This window comes from Tachyglossus aculeatus, chromosome 9, assembly GCF_015852505.1.
Source record: "Tachyglossus aculeatus isolate mTacAcu1 chromosome 9, mTacAcu1.pri, whole genome shotgun sequence".
NCBI lineage: Eukaryota > Metazoa > Chordata > Mammalia > Monotremata > Tachyglossidae > Tachyglossus > Tachyglossus aculeatus.
The window spans coordinates 65,438,319-65,459,644 of NC_052074.1; positions in this window are offsets into that span (position 1 = coordinate 65,438,319).

Consider the following 21,326-nt stretch of genomic DNA (forward strand, 5'->3'; position numbering starts at 1 on the left):
ATTATTATTCTTATTATCAGGAGTTGGAGACCGTGGGGAGAGGCGAACGGGAGGGAGCAGCCGCGAATTTCCCCTCCACCCCCCGGCCTTGGCTTGGAGCTGGCGAAGCGGGGAGAGGCCTGGCCAGGGGCTACCAGAGGACCTTAATTAGCGGCAAGCCTCCTGGGCAGGGCCCGAGCCTGGGAAATCTGGTGCAAGCCCCAGCCACGCCGTCGGCCGTGTTTCGCTTTGCGAAGTCAAACCCCACTGGCCCAGCTGTGTCAGAAATTTCCTGTGGATCTGGCCAGATGTGGTAACTGAGGCACAGATAAGTTAAGTGACTTGCCCAAGATCACAGAGGAAGCAATTGACCAAGCTGGCATTTGAACCTTGGTCCTCTGACTCCCAACAGGCCCGTGGTCTTTCCACACTACTTCTCTAGTTTGTTCATGTTCTACTTAACTCTGACACTGGTTCAGTAAATCATCATCATTATCATCAAGGGCATTCATTCATTCATTCAATCGTATTTATTGAGCGCTTACTGTGTGCAGAGCACTGTACTAAGCGCTTGGGAAGTACAAGTTGGCAACATATAGAGACGGTCCCTACCCAACAGAGGGCTCACAGTCTAGAAGGAGGAGACGGACAACAAAACAAAACATATTAACAAAACAAAATAAATAGAATAAACATGTACAAGTAAAATAAATAAAATTTATTGAACACTTACTATGTGACGAGCACTGTACTAAGTGCCAGGGAGAGTACAATGCAACAGAAACGGCAGACATGCTTCCTGCCCACAACAAGTTTACAGGCCCGAGAGGGAGACAGACATCACTGTAAATAAATCATTTATAATATACAATTTAAAGATATATTCATAAATTCTGTGGGGTTGAGGTTGGGGTGAATATCAAATGCCCAAATGCAAAGACAACACAGAAGGGAGAGGGAGCTGGGAAAGAGAGCGCCTAATTGGGAAAACCCTTGTGGAGATGTATGGTGAAGTAACATGGCTTAGTGGAAAGAGCCCGGGCTTGGGAGTCAGAGGTTGTGGGTTCCAATCCCGGCTTCGCCACTCCTCAGCTGTGTGACTTTGGGCAAGTCACTTAACTTCTCTGTGCCTCATTTACCTCAGCTGGAATGTGGGGAGTAAGAATGGGAGCCCCACGTGGGACAACCTGATTACTTCGCATCTACCCCAAATTCTTAGAATAGTGCTTGGCACACAGTAAGCATTTAACAAATACCATTGTTATTATTATTATTATTATTATGTGTGACCTTAAATAATGCTTTGAAGGTGAGGAGAGTGGTGGTCTGACATATATGGAGGGGGAGGGAGTTGGGGGAAAGAGTTGGGGGAGGGATTTACAGGCTAGAGGGAGGATGTGGGAAAGGGATCAGTGGTGTGATAGATGAGATTGGGGCAGAGTGAGTGAACTGGGGCTAAAAGAGCAAAGTGAACGGGCTGGGCTCTAGTAGGATTTCTGACTCCTGACTCCGCCACTTGTCAGCTGTGTGACTTTGGGCAAGTCACTTAACTTCCCTGGGCCTTGGTTTCCTCATTTGTAAGATGGGGATGAATAATAATAATAATAATGATGGTATTTGTTAAGCACTTACTATGTGCAAAGCACCGTTCTAAGCGCTGGGGAGATACAAGGTGATCCGGTTGTCCCACGTGGGGCTCACAATCTTAATCCCCATTTTACAGATGAGGAAACTGAGGCCCAGAGAAGTTAAGTGACTTGCCCAAAGTCACACAGCTGACAATTGGCAGAGCTGGGATTTGAACCCCTGACCTCTCACTCCAAAGCCCACACTCTTTCCACTGAGCCACGCTGCTTCTCACTGTGAGCTCCACGTGGGACAATCTGATTACCTTGTATCTACCCCGGTGCTTAGAACAGCTCTTTGCACATAGTAAGCGCTTAACAAATACTAATATTATTATTAGGAGATCAGTGAGGGAAGGTAGGAGGGGTCAAGTTGATTCAGTGTTCTAAAGCCAATGGTAAGGAGTTTCTGTTATGATTCAAAGCTGGATAGATAACCATTGGAGGATCTTGTGGAGTGGGGAGATATGAACTGATTTGTTTCTTTAGAAAAAATGATTCATGCAACAGACTGAATTATGAACTAAAGTGGGGAGAGACAGGAGGCAGAAAGGTAGGAGAGGAGGCAGATGAGGTATTCATTGATTCATTCATTCAATCATATTTGTTGAGTGCATACTGTGTGAAAAGCACTGTACTAAGTGCTTGGGAGAGTATAACAACAGATTCATTCCTGCTCACAATGAGCTCACAGTCTAGAGGTGGGGGGGCAGACATTAATACAAATGAATAAATAGATAAATAAATGGTAGTAGTAAAAATAATAATAATGATGATGGCATTTATTAAACACTTATAAAGTGCAAAGCACTGTTCTAAGAGCTGGGGAGGTTACAAGGTAATCAGTTTATCCCATGGGGGCTCACAGTCTTAATCCCCATTACAGATGAGGTAACAGAGAAGTGAAATGACTTGCCCAAAGTCACACAGCTGACAATTGGCGGAGCCGGGATTTGAACCCATGATCGCTGACTCCAAAGCCCATGCTCTTTCCACTGAGCCACGCTGCTTCTCTTGACAACTAGTAGTAGTTATCAAGGCAGGATAGGATAAGTGCTTGGATCATTCATTCAATTGTATTTATTGGGTGCTCACTGTGTGCAGAGCACTGTACTAAGCGCTTGGGAAATACAAGTTGGCAACATATAGAGACGGTCCCTACCCAACAGTGGGCTCAGCATGGTAGCAGTTTGGACAGAGAGGAAGGGGCAGATTCGAGCAATGTTGTGTAGATACAACGGACAGGATTTGGTGACAGATTGAATATAGGGGTTGAATGAGAAAGATGAGTAGAGGACACCTCCAAGGCTTGTGAGATAGGGAGGGTAGTGATATTGTCTACAGTGATGGGAAGGACAGAGTTTTGGTGGGAAGATGAGGACTTCTGTTTTGGACAGGTTAAGTTTGAACTATCAGTGGGGCATCCTAGTTGAGATGCCCTGAAACCAAGAGGAAAAGAGAGAGTTCAGAAAAGGAGAGAGATCAGGGCCGGAAATGTAGGTTTGGGAATCATCCACATAGAGATAGTAGTGGAAGCCGCAGGAGCGAATGAGTTCTCCAAGGGAGTGGGTGTAGATGGAAAATAGAAAGGGACCCAGAAATGAGCCTTGAGGGACCCCCACTGTCCAAGGGTGGGAGTCAGAGGAGGAGTCTGCAAAAGAGACTGAGAAGGAGTGGTCAGAAAGATAGGAGAAGAACCAAGGGAGGAGAGAGTCATTGTAACTAAGGATGGATAGAGTTTTAAGGAGCAGGCCCTGGTCTACAGCATCTAAGGCAGCTGAGAGGTCTAGGAGGATTAGGATAGAATAGAGACCGTCAGATTCAGCCAAGAAAAAAGTTCATTGGTTACCTTAGAGAGGACTTTTTCCATGGACTGAAGGGCTTGGAAGCCAGATTGGAGGGAGACAAGGAGAGAATTGGAAGAGAGGAATTTGAGACAGTGGGTGTAACAACACTCCCGAGAAGTTGGGAGAGGAATGGTAGAAGGGAGATGGGTGATAACTGGAAGGAGCCACATGGTCAAGGGAGGGGTTTTTTAAGGATAGAGGATATGTAAGCATTTTTGAAAGCAGTGGAGAAGTCACTGGAAACTGAATGGTTGAAGATGACACTCAAGGAGGGATGAAGGGATGAGTGTTTTAATAAGATTTGAAAGGATGGGGTCAGAAGCACAGGTGGAGGGGATAGATTTAGAGGGGGTGAGAGACCACTCTTTGATATACTGCAGGGAATGCAAGGAGGGTTGAAGAGGATTGGGATGGGGTGGCATTGAAGAGGAGCGGGGGAGATCATGCCTGATGGTTAAATTTTGTTGATGAAGTATCTGACCAAGTTATTAGAGGAAAGAGTCGGGGTGGGAGGCCAGAAGGGTTGAGGAGGGAGTCAGATGTCTGGAATAGCTGGTGGGGACAGTGGGTTAGGGAGTGAATTACAAAGGGGAAGTATTGTTGTTGGGCAGAAGAGAGGGCCGAATTGAAGCAAGTAAGAGTGAATGTTAAGTGGACAAGGTCAGACAGTTGTCCGGATTTTTGCCAACTGTCCTCCAAAGCTTGGGCACAGGAGCAGAGGGAGTATACTCCGGAGGTGATCCAGGGTTGCAGTTTAGTGGTAAGAGATCAGTTGAGGGACAGAAGAGCAAGAGAGTTGAGTGCAATGGAGAACAAGTGCTGAAGGCATCAATTTGTGTGTCAAGAGAAGGTAGTTTGAGTATGGAGACCAACTGGCAAGATGGCTGTAGAATATTGGAGGGAGTCAAAAGACTGGAGGTCTTTGTGGTAGAACAGGGGAGATTTCTGTGGGATGGGTGTATGGCCAAGAGCTAGTGAGGAAGTTGTGGTCTGAGAGAGGAATTTAAGGAGAAGACTAGAAATTGTACAGTTAGAGATTATAAAATCAAGTGGGTGTGGTGGGATGTGGGATGGAGCAAGAAGTCATTGGAGTAGAGGGGTGAGAGGAGGTGGACAGTGGAGGGATCATCAGGGACATCCGCATGGATATTGATGTCCCCAAGGGATGGAGAAAGAGAGAAGGAATATGACAAAGGAATCAAAATGGTCCAGAAACTTGGAAGAGGGGTCTGAGGGGAGGTAGATGGCCATAGCTACCACTCTTCCCACCTCTAAAGAATTATAAAGGTCATAGCTCTTCCAAGAAGCCCTCCCCGATTAAGCCCGCTTTTCCCTGTCTCCTTCTCCCTTCTGTGTCATCAATGCAATTGAATCTGTGACCTCTGGGCATTTGATATTCACCTCCTCTCTGCTCCCCTCAACTCCAGATATGCTCTTAAGTACCTATCTTTAAATTATATAATTTTAAAATTTATATTAGTGTCTGTCTCCGCCCCTAGACCATAATCTCGATGTAAGCAGGGAATGCATCTATCAACTCTCTGTCCAGCTTAGTAGTTGTCTGCATATGATAAATCCCATTGATGACGATGATTGATGGTGACGAGTTATTGGAGTGGGTGGTAGAGGTGGATGGGCTTCGAAGGATGATAAATAGAGGGATGGGGGAGATGGGAAGAAGCGAAAGTGGTATTGGCATTTGAAATGGAAGCGACTCAGTAAGTCCTGGGGAGTGGGAGAAGATGAAGCCCCTTCTAGAGAAAGCAGCAGGGGAGACAGTATCATCTGGCGTTCAGTGATGGTGAGGAGGAGCCATACCTGCATCAGGGACAAGTTAAGGAGGAAGGAAAGCTTTCCCTTGTTGGAGTGGGGCTTCCACAGGCCACATTTGGTTGAGGTTGTGGGGAGGTGCAGGAGGTGGGGACAACGTGATGGCTAGGAAGAGCTCGATTGGGAGTGAGTCGGCGGGGGCCAGTGTGGGAGGAAGGAGATGAGGGGTGATGCTGGGAGGAGGTGGGGGAGATGGGTGGGAATACTGCAAGTGTTGGGGAGAGTTTGGATGGGAGTGAGCTAAGGGGGACTGGCATGTGGAGAGGAAGGATGCTGGGCAAGGGGGGAAGAGGTGGAGGGATCATCATCATCATCAATCGTATTTATTGAGCGCTTACTGTGTGCACAGCACTGTACTAAGCGCTTGGGAAGTACAAATTTGCAACATATAGAGACAGTCCCTACCCAACAGTGGGATCACAGCCTAAAAGGGGGAGACAAAACCAAACATACTACAAAATAAAATAGAATGGATATGTACAAGTAAAATAAATAAATAAATAAATAGAGTAATAAATATGTACAAACATGTATACATATATACAGGTGCTGTGGGGAAGGGAAGGAGGTAAGATGAGGGGGATGGAGAGGGGGACGAGGGGGAGAGGAAGGAAGGGGCTCAGTCTGGGAAGGCCTCCTGGAGGAGGTGAGCTCTCAGTAGGGCCTTGAAGGGAGGAAGGGAGCTAGCTTGTCGGATGGGCAGAGGGAAGGCATTCCAGGCCCGGGGGATGACATGGGCCGGGGGTCGATGGCGGGACAGGCGAGAACGAGGTACGGTGAGAAGATTAGCAGCAGAGGAGCGGAGGGTGAGGGCTGGGCTGGAGAAGGAGAGAAGGGAGGTGAGGTAGGAGGGGGCGAGGTGATGGAGAGCCTTGAAGCCCAGGGTGAGGAGTTTCTGCCTGATGCGCAGATTGATTGGTAGCCACTGGAGATTTTTGAGGAGGGGAGTAATATGCCCAGAGCGTTTCTGGACAAAGATTATCCGGGCAGCAGCATGAAGTATGGATTGAAGTGGGGAGAGACACGAGACACGAGGATGGGAGATCAGAGAGAAGGCTGATGCAGTAGTCCAGACGGGATAGGATGAGAGCTTCAATGAGCAGGGTAGTGGTATGGATGGAGAGGAAAGGGCGGATCTTGGCAATGTTGCGGAGCTGAGACCGGCAGGTTTTGGTGACGGCTTGGATGTGAGGGGTGAATGAGAGAGCGGAGTCGAGGATGACACCAAGGTTGCGGGCTTGTGAGACGGGAAGGATGGTAGTGCCATCAACAGAGATGGGAAAGTCAGGGAGAGGGCAAGGTTTGGGAGGGAAGACAAGGAGTTCAGTCTTCGACATGATGGGACTGAGGGTATATGGCTAGGCTAGGACATAAGAGAAAGAAAATCTGGAGCTGCAGCAGTTGATCTCTAGGGCCCGCTGGCCAAAGAGTTTGGTATATTTGGAAGACCGTCCTGATCATTCATTCATTCAATCGTATTTTTTGAGCGCTTACTGTCAATAAATGCTGTACTAAGTGCTTGGGACGTACAAGTTGGCAACACAGAGAGACGGTCCCTACCCAACAACAGGTTCACAGTCTAGAAGGGGGAGAGAGACAACAAGACAAAACATGTGGACAGGTGTCAGGTCATCAGAATAAATAAAAATAAAGCTAGATGCACATCATTAACAAAATAAATAGAATAGTAAATATGTACAAGCAAAATAAATAGAGTAATAAATCTGTACAAACGTATATACAGGTGCTGTGGGGAGGGGAAGGAGGTAGGGTGGGGGGGATGGGGAGGAGAAGAGAAAAAAAATCACGTGGTGATTATTCTATGCACCACGTGATACCTGGCCCACAGAGGGTATAAAGGGTAATAATAATAATGATGATGGCATTTGTTAAGTGCTTACTATGTGCAAAGCACTATTCTAAGCACTGGGGAGGATACAAGATGATCAGATTGTCCACGTGGGGCTCACAGTTTTCATCCCCATTTTACAGATGAGGTAACTGAGGCCCAGAGAAGCAAAGTGACTTGCCCAAGGTCACACAGATCACAATTGGTGGAGCTGGGATTTGAGCCCATGACCTCTGACTCCCAAGCCCAGGCTCTTTCCATTGAGCTACACTGTAGGGATGAGGGAGGTGGGCACAGACACACTGAGAAAGAAATACTCAGGCAAATTCAGATTTAACAATAACTACAGTGAGAGAAGCTGTGTCCATTGCTGCTGGAGGGGGCAGTGCTTGGGATCCTCTTTGCTCCCAGCAAAGCCCTCTCTGGACTGAGCAATCTGATCTCATTCATTCATTCAATCGTATTTATTGAGCGCTTACTGTGTGCAGAGCACTGTACTAAGCGCTTGGGAAGTACAAGTTGGCAACATATAGAGACGGTCCCTACGCAACAGTGGGTTACAGAAGATCCTTGCCCCGCATCTCTGGATATCTTCTATCCCTTTACAGTTGTGTACCCATCTCCAATTTCTTTTTAATGGCATTTATTAAGTGCTTACTATGTACAGTGCAGTGGGCTTAGTACAGTGCTCTGCACACAGTAGGCGCTCAATAAATACGATTGAAGGAATGCAAAGCACTGTTCTAAGCACTGGGGAGGTTACAAGGTGATCAGGTTGTCCCACGGGGGGCTCACAGCCTTAATCCTCATTTTACAGATGAGGTAACTGAGGCCCAGAGAAGTTAAGTGACTTGCCCAAAATCACACAGCTGATGAGTGGCTGAGCCGGGATTTGAACCCATAACCTCTGACTCCAAAGCCCATGCTCTTTCCATTACAGTTGTGTACCCATCTCCAATTTTTTTTAATGGCATTTATTAAGCACCTACTATGAGCAAAGCACTGTTCTAAGCACTGGGGAGGTTACAAGGTGATCAGGTTGTCCCACAGGGGCCTCACAGTCTTCATTCTCATTTTCCAGAGGAGGTAACTGAGGCCCTGAGAAGTTAAGTGACTTGCCCAAAGTCACCCAGCTGACAATTTGCAGAGCTGGGATTTGAACCCATGACCTCTGACTCTAAAGCCTGGGCTCTTTCCACTGAGCCACGCTGCTTCTCTAAATTCCACTAAATTTCCACTAAAATTCCACTAAAACCTGGGAGCAAGGAGAAGGGTGGAACTGCATATAGTGGAGCAAGGTAACCATGATAGGTTTTCCAAGTATTTTGTAAAATACTTTTATAAGTATTTACAAGTAAAAAAAAACTTTTACAAGTCTCTATTTGTTGCCAACTTGTACTTCCCAAGCGCTTAGTACAGTGCTCTGCACACAGTAAGTGCTCAATAAATGCGATTGAATGAATGAATGAATGAATGAAAGTATTAATTGAAAAGGAAGGCAATCAGACTCAGAGAGACAGTGGACCTTTTCAAGGGTCATCACGAACAGTGGCAGGACTCTTCCTAGGTAGTGGTCAGAAATTTGGGCTGCTAAAGTAGCAAGTGGATGAATGCCAGGCCTGAAAAGAAGATAGGGAGCAAGGGGGAAAGAGACAGGAAAGGGGAAAGAGAATAGGGTCAGTTGTTACCTGGAAAGAGTATTTCTGCTCAGCAACCTCTGCTTTCAAATCCCCGTGTATCTCCTATTCTGAAATACAATAATAATAATAATAATGATGATGGTATCTGTTAAGCGCTTACTATGTGCCAAGCACTGTTCTAAGTGCTGATAGTGATGGTATTTGTTAAGTGTTTACTATGTGCCAAGCACTGTTCTAAGCACTGGTGTATATACAAGGTCATCAGGTTGCCCCATGAGGGGCTCACAGTCTCAATCCTCATTTTACAAATGAGGTAACTGAGGCACATAGAAGTTGTGACTTGCCCAAGGTCGCATAGCAGATGAGTGGCTGAGCGGGGATTAGAACCCATGACCTCTGATTCCCAAATTCATGCTCTTTCCATTACGCTTCTCTATGGTCTAGCATTGCCAGAACCTCAAACTCAACCTATTCATTCAATCGCATTTACTGAGTACATACTGTGTGCAAAACACTATACTAAGTACTTGGGAAAGTACAGTACAATCATAAGCAGTGACATACCCTGCCCACAATTCACTCATTCATTCAATCGTATTTATTGAGCACTTACTGTGTGCAGAGCACTGTACTAAGCGCTTGGGAAGAACAAGTTGGCAACATACAGAGACGGTCCCTACCCAACAGTGGGCTCACAGTCTGGAGTCGGCGAGACAGAATTTTTTAATAGAAAAATGATCCAGTCTGCAAAGTGAAGAATGGACTTGAATGTTGTAAGACAGTACGTTGGGAGGTCAGTAAGGAGGCTGATAACTATTTATTCATTCCATCATATTTATTAAGTGCTTACTGTGTGCAGAGCACTGTACTAAGCACTTGGGAAAGCGCAATAAAACAGTAAACAGTCACAACCCCTGCCCACAACAAGCTCACAGACTAGAGGGTGGGAGACAGACATCAATACAAATAAATAAAATTACAGATAATAATAATAATGGCACTTGTTAAGTGCTTACTATGTGCAAAGCACTATTGTCCCACGGGGGGCTCACAGTCTTAAGCCCCTTCTCTTAAATCAGAGAAGCAGCGTGGCTCAGTGGAAACAGCCCAGGCTTTGGAGTCAGAGGTAATGGGTTCAAATCCCGGCTCCGCCCCCTTGTCAGCTGTGTGACTTTGGGCAAGTCACTTCGCTTCTCTGGGCCTCAGTTACCTCATCTGTAAAACGGGGATTAAGACTGTGAGCCACCCGTGGGACAACCAGATCACCTTGTAACCTCCCCAGCGCTTAGAACAGTGCTTTGCACATAGTAAGTGCTTAATAAATGCCATCATTATTATTATTAATCCCCATTTTATAGATGAGGTAACTGAGGCCCAGAGAAGTTAAGTGATTTGCCCAAAGTCACACAGCTGACAAGCGGCGGAGCCGGGATTAGAACCGGGCTCTTTCCACCGAGCCAAGTACCTTCTCTGTGCCTCAGTTACCTCATCTGTAAAATGGGGATTAAGACTGTGAGCCCCACGTGGGACAACCTGATCACCTTGTAACCTCCCCAGCGCTTAGAACAGTGCTATGCACATAGTAAGCGCTTAATAAATGTCATTATTATTATTAAGTACCTGGGAGTTGGGGTGGGGGGAGAACAAAGGGAGCAATCAGGGTGATGCAGAAAGGAATGGGAGATAAGGAAAAGTGGGGCTTAGTCTGGGAAGGCCTCTTGGAGGAGATTTGCCTTCAATTAGGCTTTGAAGGCAGGGAAAGTACCTACCTTCTGTTGGATTTGAGAAGGGAAGGCTTTCCAAGTCAGAAGAAGGACGTGGACCAGGGATTGGAGGCGAGACAGGAGAGATGGAGGCACAGTGAGAAAGTTAGCACTGGAGGAGCAAAGTACATGGGCTGGGTTGTAGAAAGAGAGAAGCGAGGTGAGGAGGAATGGGCAGGGTGATGGAGTGCTTTAAAGCCAACGGTAAGGATACGGTGGTGGATAAGCAACCACCGGAGATTCTTGAGGAGAGAGATGACGTGTTACGAATGTTCTGGGCAGTGGAGTGAAGTATGGACTGGAGTGGGGAGAGACAGGAAGTTGCGAGGTCAGCAAGGAGGCTGATACAGAAATCTAGGTGGAATTCAAAACTGAACTCATCTTCCCATCCAAACCCTCTCCTCTCAACTTTCCAATTACTTGACAACCCCACCCTCGCCCATGTCTTACTAGGCTGCAACTTTGGTATCATTCATAAAGAGAAGCAGCGGGGCTCAGTGGAAAGAGCCCGGGCTTGGGAGTCAGAGGTCGTGGTATCTAATCCCAACTCCACCGCTTGTCAGCTGTGTGACTTTGGGCAAGTCACTCAAGCTCTCTGGACCTCAGTTCCCTCATCTGTAAAATGGGGATGAAGACTGTGAGCCCCATGTGGGACAACCTGATCACCTTGTTTCTTCCCCTGTGCTTAGAACAGTGCTTTGCACATAGTAAGTGCTTAACAAATGCCATTATTATTATTGTTATTATTATTAATAATAATAATAAATTATTTCTCTCAACCAGTCCACATTTAAGTCAGCTGCCAAATCCTTCCAGTTCTACCTCCACATCTCCAGAATCCACCTCTTCCTCTCCATCCAAAGCGATTCCAAGCTGGAACAAGCACTGGCCATGTCTTGCCTCAAACTATTACATCAGTCTCCTCACCAACCTCCCTCTCCAATCCCTGGTTTGCTCCAATGCCTGAATTCTTTTTCTAAAAAATGGTTCTGCATACATCTCTCTACTCCTCAAAAACTTCCAATGGTTGCCCTCTGCATGAACCAGGACTCCTTATCCTTGGTTTTAAGGGACTTCATCCACTCCCTCCCTCCTATCCATCCCCCCTCCCACCACAAACCAGTCTGTACACTTCATTCTAACACCAACCAACTCACTAAGCTTCGACCTCATCTCTTTTGGTGTCCACCCCTTGTGTATGTCCTCCCTCTTACCTGGAACTTCTTCCCCATTTACATTTAAGAGGCCACTGCTCTCTTCAAAGTCCTATTAAAATTACATCTCCAGGAAACCTTTCCTGCTTAATCTCTCATCCCATTCAGTTAATTCCCTCCCTACTGTGTCATCTATGTGTCCTTATCCTCTAAACACTTAGGTACTTAATACCTAAGCAGCAGCAGCGTGGCTCAATGGAAAGAGCACAGGCTTGGTAGTCAAAAGTCATGGGTTCAAATCCCAGCTCCGCCACTTGTCAGCTGTGTGACTTGGGGCAAGTCACTTAACTTCTCTGTCCCTCTGTTACCTCATCTGTAAAATAGGGATTAAGACTGTGAACCACACGTGGGATAACCTCACCTCATCACCTTGTATCCTCAGTGCTTAGAACAGTGCTTTGCACATAGTAAACACTTAACAAATGCCATTATCATTATTATTAATACTCTCTCACACATCCTTACTTACACACAGTCTGTTGTTTTCCCTACCTGCAATTTACTTAATATCCTTCTCCCTCTTGTCTTCTCTTATGCTGTCAAGTCGTTTCTGACCCAAAGCAACTTCATGGACCCATCTCTCCCGGAACGCCCTGTTCTCCATCTGCAATCATTCTGATAGTGTATTCACAGAGTTTTTGAGGTGAAAATACAGAAGTGGCTTACCATTGCCTTCTTCTGCACAGTAAGCTTGAGTCTCCACCCTTGATTCTCTCCCATGCTGCCCAGCACAGATGAGTTGTTGCCAATTTGTACTTCCCAAGCGCTTAGTACAGTGCTCTGCACATAGTAAGTGCTCAATAAATACGATTGATGATGATGATGATGAGTTATGACTGTAGCAGATTGCCTTACACTTGGTAGCTACTGGCCAAGCCTCTGCTTGACTCTCCCTCCAGTAGCTGTGACTGGTAGAGTACTGGAAATTCTCCAGCTGTGATCCTGAGAGGGGCCTTCTCCCTCACTAAATTGTAAGCACCCTGAGGACAGGAATCATGTTTACTTATTTTACTGAATTCCAACAGTTTATTCCAGTGCTCTGCAGTTAGAGCTCAATAAGTCTTTTTGATTGACTGGAGGTTGGTGGAGCATGACTACTTACCTGAGTCAGCCCCAGGGCATCACCCCTTCAGGAGAAGAGACTCATCCTCAGCCGCAGCCTGACTGTAGACAGGAGAGGCGCAGGCAGACTGGGTTCAGGTGGTAGTGTTTGGAGTTGTAAACTGTGAGCTCCTTGGGAGCTACCGACTCTAATGTACCGTACTTTCCCACAGGTTGCATACAGTTAGTGGTCGGTAAATGCCATTGATTGATCTATCGATTGATTGGAGCAGGTTCAGGAAGAGAGAAAAGGAGGAGAAGAAGGAGGAGAAGGAGGAAGAGGAGCTGGAGGAGGAAGAGGAGATATGACAGCAGCAGCGGCTCTTGGGGTGACTGGTGAGAACAGGAGGAGATGTATTTTTATTTTCTATTTCAGTCTGTGTACAGAGCAGTGTAGTAAGCGCTTGAGAAGTACAAGTCGGCAGCATGTAGAGACAGTCCCTACCCAACAACGGGCTCACAGTCTAGAAGGGGGAGACAGACAACATAACAAAACATGTGGACAGGTGTCAAAACCACCTGGATAAATAGAATTATAGCTATATGCACATCATTAACAAAATAAATAGAATAGTAAATATGTACAAGTAAAATAAATGAATAATAAATCTGTAGAAATATATACAAGTGCTGTGGGGAAGGGAAGGAGGTGGGGCAGGGGGATGGAGAGGAGGAGAGTAAAAAGGGGGCTCAGTTTGGGAAGGGCTCCTGGAGGTGAACTCTCAGTAGGGTTTTGAAAGGAGGAAGAGAGCTAGTTTCATGGATGTGTGGAGGGAGGGCATTCCAGGCAAGGGGAAGGACGTGGGCCGGGGGTCGACGGTGGGACAGGCGAGAGCAAGGCCCAGTGAGGAGGTTACCGGCAGCAGAGGAGCGGAGGGTGTGGGCTGGGCTGGAGAAGGAGAGAAGGGAAGTGAGGTAGGAGAGGGGGAGGTGATGGAGAGCCTTGAAGCTGAGAGTGAGGAGTTTTTACCTGATTCGTAGGTTGACAGGCAACCACTGGAGATTTTTGAGGAGGGGAGTGACATGCCCAGAGCGGCTTCTGTGTGAAGATAATCTGGGCAGCAGAGTGAAGTACAGACTGAAGCAGGGAGAGACAGGAGGATGAGATATCAGAGAGGAAGCCAATGCAGTAATCCAGTCGGGACAGGATGAGAGATTGAACCAGCAAGGTAGCAGTTTGGATGGAGAGGAAAGGGCAGATTTTGGCGACGTTATGAAGATGAGGCTGGCAGGATAATAATGATGGCATTTATTAAGTGCTTACTATGTGCAAAGCGCTGTTCTAAGCGCCGGGCACTGTTCTAAGCGCTGGGCACTGTTCTAAGTGCTGGGATGTAGCATCCTTGGGTCTTGGGCTACCTCAACCAAAGGGTTAATACCCACTTTGGTCTCATCTGTTTTCCCTCTTCCTTGTGCTCACAATCAGGCTCACAGTCACCAGCCCAGGTTATACGAATAATGACGATGGCATTTATTAAGCACTTACTATGTGCAAAGCACTGTTCGAAGTGCTGGGGAGGTTACAAGGTGATCAGGTTGTCCCACAGTGGGGCTCACAGTCTTAATCCCCATTTCCAGATGAGGTAATTGAGGCATAGAGAAGTTAAGTGACTTGTCCAAAGTGACACAGCTGACAATTGGCAGAGCAGGAATTTGAACCCATGACCTCTTACTCCAAAGCCCGGGCTCTTTCCACTGAGCCATGCTGCTTCTCACCTGCTTCTTATGTCTCCACCATGAGAACAATTAACTTGGTGACTATGACTTTTCATTCTATAATATGGCAAAATATGCAGATTTGCATTGTTATTGCAATAGACCCTGAATTGTTATGAAAATGTGCTCTATGTGCTTTAAAATGAAGGATATTCTTTCTTTGTCGCAGACCAGTGATTGCACCAACTTCGTATGCTGATTTACGACCTACAGATCCTTCGAGGGGCTGAAGTGGTTTGTAACAAAAGGCTGTTTACCTGGAGGGCTAGGGAGTAAGAGGATCTGTTCCTTGTCTTACCTTGACGACTTGATTTGTTCCACTCGGCTGTTTTTTCAGTCGACTGCAATCTCTGTCTACCTCTTCCTAGATTAATTAATTCATTCAATTGTATTTATTGAGTGCTTTTTGTGTGCCAAGCACTGTAATAATGATAACAATAATAATAAATAATAATGATATTTATTAAGTACTTACTATATGCAAAGTACTGTTCTAAGCACTGGGGAGGTTACAAGGTGATCAGGTTGTCCCACAGAGGGTTCACAGTCTTAATCCCCATTTTACAGGTGAAGTAACAGAGGCACAGAGAAGTTAAGTGACTTGCCCAAAGTCACACAGCTGACAATTGGCAGAGCCGGGATTTGAACCCATGACCTCTGACTCCAAAGCCCAGGCTCTTTCCACTGAGCCATGCTGCTTCTCTAAGTACTTGGTACAGTGCTCTGCACACAGTAAGTGCTCAATAAATATGATTGAATGAATGAAGCCTTAGATTATAAGCCTCATGTGGGAGAAAGAGCCAGTGTCTGATCCGTAATATTTGTATTTAATCCAGCCCTTAGGATAGTGCTTGGCACTTAGAGAGTGCTTGGTAAATACCATCACTCAACAGCTAACCAGATACCAATAATGATAATAATGTTAATGATTGTGATATTTGTTAAACACTTATTGCATGCCAGGAGCTGTGCTACGCACTGAGGTGTATACAAGCAAATTGGGTTGGATCCAGTCCCTGTCCCATGTGGGGCTCACAATCTCAATCCTCAATCCTTTGGGCAGGAAAGAGATATCTTTCCTGATATCTCTTGGAAGAGATATGCCTTCGATGAGACTTTGAAGCCGGGGAGAGTAATTGTCTGTTGGATATGAGGAAGGAGGGCATTCCAGGCCAGAGGCAGGACATAGGCTAGAGGTCGGAGGAGAGGTAGTTGAGATTGATGTACAGTGAGAAGGTCAACTTTAGAGGAGTGAAGTGTGTGGGCTGGGTTGTAGTGGGAGTGGGCAAGTTGATTGCTTTAAAGTCAGTGATGAGCAGTTTTTTGTGATGTGAACATTTATATTAATGTCAGTCTCCCCATCTAGACTGTAAGTTCGGTGAGGTCATTCATTCATTCAATCGTATTTATTGAATACAAGTTACAGGAGTAGATAAAGATAGAGAAAAAGAACAGAGAACATCGTGGGGGATCGGAGAGATGGAGGAAAGTTTGTGGAGGGGGAAGAGAGGACTCGGGAGAGTCTGGAAACCACAGAAAGTTGGAGCGGTGGCACAGAAGGTTAGACAGGGCTAGTGCTTTGTACTCAGAGATGGTAGGCTTGTTTGACATTGTTCAGCAGGAAAGAGGAAACACTAGAATAGTAAAATATTCTTTTATTTCCTGTTCCCCCACCCCATCCACTTCTGCATGCCCCCCCGCATCCCATTCAGCTCTGGTTCTGGCCCCCGTAACCTGAAAGCCCTGAGAGGTGACCTGCACTGTGTAGGGGAAAGAACAGGTGTTAATTCCTCGGCAAATTGGCATAAGTGTGAGTGGAATTGATTTCTTCTCCAAGCCTGCCCATGACCATTCAAGACTCCCTGATTCTAGGATTCCTCTGAGCCAGAAGACTGGGTGACCTCCTTAATTACTAGCAACATCATCACCTTAGTGGATTAATTACTTGAGGCCTTAGTGAGTAGCAGTGGTAGTGAAGGGTGGAGGTCGGAGGCTATGCAGGAAGTGGGGTTGAGTGGCGGTAAATGGCAACAAGAGGACAGAATTGAAAGTTTCGCCATCATGGGCCAATGAGGCATTTCCTTCTTGAAAGGGCTTATTCAACAATAAGGGAGTCAACAATGGTTGTGACTACTGTAGGCTCCACAGAAGAAGAAGAGGAGGAGGAGGGGGAGGCGGAGAAAGAGGAGCACCACCATGGCTGGGGGTTTTGGCCCCGCTTCTCAGCCCTACGTGTGACGTAAATTGGACAAAACATCAGGGACGGGACGGCTGCTTTGGCCGCCACCGCGTCGGCCTGGGTGGCCAGGGCAACGGAGAGCAGCAGCCAGACTCTGCCCGATGTGATTTACGAGTACGGGAAACCTTGGTTAGAGCAGCAACGAAGGAAAGTACAGGTCTCCCCTCTCCTCTTCTGCTTTCCCTTTTTCTCTCTTCCCTTCTCTCCTCTCTTCCTTTCTTTGCCCACCTCTCTTTCTTCCCACTCCATTCGTTAGAACCCATCCCTGACAGGCGTTGCCCGCATGCTGCCTGAGGTGACCAGAAATCTGAGAAATTTGGTTACTTCCATCCTTTCATGAATCTTAAATTAGGATGGGTAGGGGAAGTGAACACATTTCCAACTCTGGGGCCAAGTAGGAGGGGATCCTGATTTGGGCTTGAAGGCCCTTCAAGATGCCATTTTACTGCATTCAGTCGTATTTATTGAGCGCTTACTACGTGCAGAGCAATGTACTAAGCATTTGGGAAGTACAAGTTGGCAACATATAGAGATGGTCCCTACCCAACAACGGGCTCACAGTCTAGAAGGGGGAGACAGACAACAAAACAAAACAAATAGACAGGTGGGTTGTCATAAGCTGTGGGTAAGAAGGAGAAGAAGTCTGGAAGAGAACGAAAAGGAGAGAGTGCATTTTCCTTTAAAATTAGCACAATACCGGTGGGCAATATTACTTCTCATGGGGTCCCAGCTGTTAGGTAGCCTTTGATATAGCCTATTGGAAAAAATACTCCCAACCTGCCGATCCCAGGCTGCAGAAAAAAAAACACAACATCCTCATTGAGTTAAATCCATAAATTCAAGTCCAACCTGCACCTATACGTCAAAATATATTTGCTCTTCACACAGTGAGCGCTCAGTAAATACGATTGAATGAATGAATGAATTTGCTCCAAGTGGGACTAAGGTCATCTTTCTGTGCTACACTCAGCTACGTTTAAAACTTTAGGATTTTCCCAGCTGTGTCAAAATGAAACAAGCTGAATCCAAACCGAGAAAGTTGGCAGAAAAATGTCAGCCCTGGCCTTGGGTGCAAATTAGTGCAAAACGGCACACAACATTCCCAATTGTTCACTCCACTGACAGAAGAGAAAGTTTTCCCGCACTCGTAAATCACATTGGACAGAGTCTGGCAGCTACATGTGAACTAGAAACCAGTGAAAAGTAAGTTAAAGTCCAAAATCCCAAACCTAAATTAAAGTTAAAATACAAAATCCCAAACCTAGTCCTTGCAAAATAACTGAACAAGGTTGAGAATATATATATATATATATATATATATATATATATATATATATATTATTTTCTGAATTAAGATCCATCCAGTGCCTTTGAGTTAAAATTTTTCATCCATTTTCAGGGGGAGAGGGTAGGGAAAAGTGCTTAGTACAGTGCTCTGCACACAGTAATCACTCAATAAATACGATTGAATGAATATGTTTAGCATGCTTAGAATCCATGCATTACTTCTTTTTAGGCATGCATAGACATCTTTTCAAACATATAATATTTGGGCCCATTTTCAGCTGTTTGCAATAAAATGAAACATTCTGAAAGATAGGCTCGAGTAGGAAACAGACCGAAAAGACCCCCCACTAATAAAATTGGTTTTCCCCCGGAAAAAGAAAGAACCCCGAGAATGAATTGAGTTTGGAAGATTTGCAATCATTCAGCACCCAAAGCGCTCTAGAAGCAGGTGGGAGTTTGCTGGATAGCACAGAGGCAGGGGAATAGTCTTGGACAGCATTCAGCGTAAAACTTGTCCTCCAGATGGAGATCTCTGTGGAATAAAGTATGAAGTCTGCAAGTGCACTGAACTTTTCTTAGCATAGTAGAAAAAGGAAAAGAGCCTCCCCTTTCATCGCTTTTGGTCTGGAGTGATAAGTGTTCTAAATCAGCGTGAAAACCAGTTATGCTTCCAAAGTAATGGGATTGAACTTCAACCCAAGTTCTCCTGGCTAGCCGTGTACTGACCTAAGACTCTCACCCTGATCCTGCTGTTTGCATTCCCATCTGAACCATTTAAATGAAAAAAAAAAATGAAAACCAGCAGAGGTGAAGACATGTAACTACAAAACAACACCAGTGTCAACAAAACAAAACCACAGACTTTGTAAGGAAAATGAATGATGATCCAGTGTCCTCTAATTTATTTATCAGGATTTCTTCTATGAGTAGCTTCAGGTTCCTTTAGCCTTATTTTGTTTTCGTCAGACTAACCAAAACCAAATGCGATCAGTGAAATTGAGTTCGTAAGAGGGAGTTAATATAGGGAACAAGTTAGTCAGTGTATAAAATACAATACATAGACTGCTTTCCAAACTAGAGCATGAAAAATTACCTTCAAAAACATTCATTGTGTGTTTTGTTCAGCTGCAGGAAGAAAAGACAAAAGAGTGATTTTTGAAAAGTTACTTAAGCAACTCACACCTTTTGGGATATAATCTCACATCCATCTTTATCAAGTTTTTCTATTCATTCATTCAATCAATTGTATTTATTGAGCGCTTACTGATTATTCATCTCTGAACCAAGTGAGATATTGGGTTTTTTTTGTTGCATGAGCTGACATTTTGTACTCTTTGTCAGTTAAATCCTGGAGCTCTCCCTTAAGGATCTTTGGACATAACCTTTTCTCTAGGATTTTGCTTTGTATTTAAAAACCAGGTAGGTTGTTAATATTTATTGAGCACTTACTGTGTGCAAGTACTGTACTAAGTGCTTGGAGATTAAAATATATCAATCAACTTCCGTTTCCTAAACAATAATAAATGAAAACAGAAATGAAAGGTAATCATTATCATCACGTTTAATTAAAATGATTAGGAAAGCTTGTCAAACTAAGTACAGCACTTAGTGAAATATGGAGTGCAAATATTTGGAAATGCATATGGATTAAGCATTTAGCTGAATGTTAAATGTATAAAGTTTTTTGATAAAGGGATTATTTCTTAGCTGAAGTCAGTTTCTGATTAGACTGTAAGCCTGCTGTTGGGTAGGGACTGTCTCTATATGTTGCCAACTTGTATTTCTCAAGCGCTTAGTACAGTGCTCTGCACACAGTAAGCACTCAATAAATACGATTGAATTAATGAATGAATGATTAGTGGCGATCATTAAAGACATATGGAAGGCAATTTGAGAATTGCCGTCTTTTTGACACCTTCCAACGGATGGTACTTGGGCCTAGAGACATTATTTATAATTATTTTCTTGCAAACAACTGTATTCCAACTCAGCACAGCTAGGAATAGCATGATTTTTCTGATATGCTGAATGTGAGATTAGCAATGAAAACAAATGTCACATCCCTAACATTCTGAACATTATTTCCTTGAAATGGAGCTATTCAAACTATTGCTCGGTTAATTTGATTTTTTTTTAGCAACCACTGTAAGCAAGTTGATTACTTAAATGTTTATGAAATCATAAAGCTTCACATTTCCCTCCTTCTTTTTGTGGTAGGAGGTAGTTACTACTTCAGCGTCATTAAGGCCAAAGTTAATGGAGAAAGGTGTTGGAGAAGGTATTTTGGAAGAGATATAATTTTAGTAGGGTTCTGAAGATGGGGAGAGTGATGGTCTGTCAGATATGGAGGGGAGGAAGAGTTTCAGGCCAGAGAGAGGACTTGGGCGAGGGGTCGGCAGTGAGTCATTCATTCATTCAATTGTATTTATTGAGCGCATACTGTGTGCAGAGCACTGTACTAAGCGCTTGCGAACTACAAATCGGCAACATATAGAGGTGGTCCCTACCCAACACCGGGCTCACAGTCTAGGTGAGGCTGAGGTAATAGTGAGTAGGTTGGCATTAGAGGAACAAAATATGAGGGGTGGGTTGAGTAGGAGATCAGCAAGATTAGGTCGGAGGGGGAAAACTGATGGAGTGCCTTAAAGTACGAGGTTTCTGTCTGACACGGAAGTGGATTAGTAACAGTAGTTTTTGATAAGTGGGAAGATGTAGTTCTCCTCCTATCTTTCTGGCTGCTCCTTCTCAGTTTGTCTCCTGGGTTTCTCTGCTGACTTCCATCTCCCTGCTGTGCGAATACCCCAAGGCTCGTTCTGAGTCCCCTTCTATTCTCCAGCTGCACCCACTCACATGGAGAATTCATTTGATCCTTTGACTTCAACTCTTTATAGGTAGGTAATGTGTCTGTTATATTGCTATACTCTCTCAAGTGCTTTGTACAGTGCTCTGCACACAGTAAGTGCTCATTAAGTACTATAAACTCACTAGTTAATAGTGAGTTAACTTTATTAACTCTAATAGTGAGTTAATAGTGAGTTAACCACCCACATACCACCTCTATGTGGGTGATTTCCAAGCCCACATCTCCAGTCCTGCCCTTTCTCCTATGCAATTTCACATTTCCTCCCATCTCCCCTCTATACTGCAAGCTTCTTTTGGGGCAGAGAACATGTCTACCAAGTGCTCGACAAATGCCACTGATTGATTGATTCAAGACATTTCTACTTCAATGTCCC